Consider the following 3,343-nt stretch of genomic DNA (forward strand, 5'->3'; position numbering starts at 1 on the left):
TGGCCTGCCACAGCACTTTGTGGCCTGCGAGAGCTTCAAAGATGCATTAATGTTTTAAAATAAGCATTAGCTGCTTTAAAGCCTTGTGATGAAACCTGTTGGAACCTGTCCAGAGTGATGCCCTGTGACTGCTGGATATGGACACCAGTGACACTGAAAAGAAGAAGTGGGTAAAAGATAATGGATGGTTGGATGTTTTAAAGCCAGCACTGAACATAAACTATATCTCCCATAATGCATGTTGACTATTTTAACTGCTAAATGACAGCATCGCACCACTAGGTGAAGGTGCTCATGGTTTAAAAATAGCCGGTGGAATTCACTGTGTAAAATCTCCATTTCACTGCGTTTCTGCCAGCTACTTYTGCTGCGGCCCAGTTGTACTGAGTACTGTGAATTTCCCACTTACAAGTCGTACAACTAAACTGGAACGCCCCTCCAGTGAGAATTACACATCAGAAAGTGGGAGAGTTCAGAATTCAAGACAGCAGCTACTCACCGCATCTCATCAGGGAGTAAAACTCTCATACTTCTACTTTTAATAGTGTTTCTGTATTTATTTCACATTCAGTCAGTTGTACACACTTTTCATTGTCTATGAGAGGACGTGTTAAGATGCTGTTTCTATGCAGGTAATACCATGTAGAGCTCAGTTATTRTTTATCTGTGCTTAGCCGTAGGAATGAGGCGAGGAATGAGGTTTTGTGTTTAGTCCAAGTTAAACATGAAACGTTGAAGCTAATTACAACTGGCACTTTGAGGGCCACCATAATGCTCACGTGGCCCTCGGTGAGTTTGACATCCCTGGCTTGGGTTAAGCAAGTATTATATAGAGAAAAGAGGAATTTCAAGACTATAAAGACTTCAAATGTGACCACCAGAGCCACAGTCCGCATGACTCACGAGGTTCTCAGGGAAAGTTTAGGCTRTTACTTGGGGGTGGAAATCACCAGATTTATCACAATACGATATTTCTCGATATCACAAAGTCTGTCACAATACAATTTCGATTTAATTAAATTTGCGAGTCTGCAATCAATATGATGCAATATATGCCCATCTAACATAAATGATTGTGTTTGATGGGCATATAGGCCTGTCGCGATAGTCAGTAAATCAATTAATTGCACGATAAGCTATTTTGAGGTCGGTAAAAAAAAAAATGAGGACGATAAGATTCATTTTCCTGCTTGTTGGTTTACTTCCTCTCTCTCCCTCTCTGTGCTCCACTACACAGGAGCTCAGCTGACTCCTCCCTTCCTGTTTTCTTAGTGTCGGGAGGAGTGAACTCTCGCGTTAGCATGAGAGCTCGTAGCAATAACAAACTAAAGAAATGTTTCAAAGCAGAATGCGGCTGCTGCATGTCGGATCAATTGCAGAGCCTGAAATTCGCTGCGGGGAGACACAGAGAGGAGGAGAAGGGGTGGGGGTTGAAACTCCCCMAGACTAGGGGGTGTAAGAAAATATCGATACACTGAAATATCGTGATATTTCATTTCCCGATACTGTATCGATATTCTAAAGCCCTGTCTCGATTTTTTATTAAGGTTTAAAATGTCAACTTTCCTGCCAGCCATTCATTTTTATGTTGTAGTTCAGCCTCTGACCACTAGTTGGCAGCAGTGAGCCAGCCATTTGGCTCCTCTACCTCTTGAGCGCCAGAGAGTAAGAGAGCATTAGCATTGTGAGTAAACATTAGCTTCATGCTCCGATAGCTGAATCTGAGCGGAAAAGACCGACACCCTCTGACTTCTAAGCTGAGGTAAGGTTACAAACAGTTACTTATTTGTCAGAATGTCTGTATTTTAAGCCAAATTAAGTGTCTTGTGCTCTTTTTTCCAATTGTAGTCAGGTTTCACGTTACGCATATAGCGCATGCGTCTATCACCTCGAGCGAGCTCAGCACTCCCCCAAAACGCACCATCTGTGTTTTAACAAAACACCCAAAAAACCTGTAGCTGTCCCAACAACTCATGAGGAAAACTCTGAACTGTCTGATTTCCTCCCCGCAGTGCTCTGACTGTCCCCTCCTCACACACACACATGTTTGTTCTTCTATCCTCATGGGGACTTTGCATTGACTTTCATTCATTTACCAGTATTTTCTATTACCATTTGACCCTAAACCTAGCCTACACTTTACATAGGATGTGAACTGGGCTTATGTCCCCATAAGAAACAGTGGGTCCTCACCAGGCTGTGTAGTTTGCTTCATCTCTAAAGAGATGCTGCTCTTTTGATATTGTTTATTTACTGTCTTAGTTGTGTGTGGTGTTTAATTTACATTTTGTTGTTCTTTGTTTTTTTTTTTATTCAAATGCATTTTTGTTAGAGACAGAGTCCACTTTGTTAAACATTCTTTAAAATTAAAGTTTATTGATTTATTACACTTACATAATATATTACGCTTTTAGAATTATTAGTTGTAAAATGGTCACCAGGCAATATTGTCGCTTATCGCAATAATTTTTGAGACAATTAATCGCCCAGCAAAATTTGTTATCGTGACAGGCCTATGGGCATAGGATATCGATCCATATCGGGCATAAGATGACAATTTGGATCTTTTTTTTTTTTTTCATTTTTGCTCGATGTAATTGAATTATTAATCATTGGATCTATCGATTTAGATCGATGATTTACTGTTACACCCCTACTATTACCATCTTCTCACTCAGCCTGATTATTACTGGTAAACATGGGGTCCAAAAGCTTTCCTGACTTCTTTTTTTTAACCTTTTACACGACCTGTACCCATGTCTGTACTTATCAAAGACATCCACAGTAGGGTTGGGCGATATTGGCAAAAAAAATTAATTATGATTAATTGTGGTATTTAGCCGATAACATTAATTTGAGGATTAATCTCCTGGAGTCCCTGAACTCCCTTATGTCTTAGTCACATGACCAATTTAAAGGGGCAATATTGTGTAAAATCAACTTTTTTGAGTTTTATATCTTGTTATAATGTTATACTCTCATAAAAAACATGCCCAAAGCCTTTCTTTGACTCATTCATGCATGTTTGAGAAATCCTGCAGTGGTTTTAGGCAGCCATGCTGAGGAGCAAAACAACAGGTGGGGACCAGAAACGCCTTTTGGTACCAGAAACACCCCTGGGACGTGTCTTTAAGCTGAGCGTCCTCATCACGGAGCACACCTCCCCCCTCCCCACACACCCCGCCCATGACTCCTGCAGGCTCTCGGCAGTAACAAAGTGAAAGTGAAACTTAAACTGTCTGCTGAGCTCCACTACTTCTCACTCAGTGAAGCTCTTTTCAGATTCAAAATACCTTTGAAGAAATGTATTTTCAGATGCCAAGTAAACTGCTTCGTAGTGCAC

Source organism: Austrofundulus limnaeus, unplaced genomic scaffold (assembly GCF_001266775.1).
Source record: "Austrofundulus limnaeus strain Quisiro unplaced genomic scaffold, Austrofundulus_limnaeus-1.0 Scaffold8, whole genome shotgun sequence".
NCBI lineage: Eukaryota > Metazoa > Chordata > Actinopteri > Cyprinodontiformes > Rivulidae > Austrofundulus > Austrofundulus limnaeus.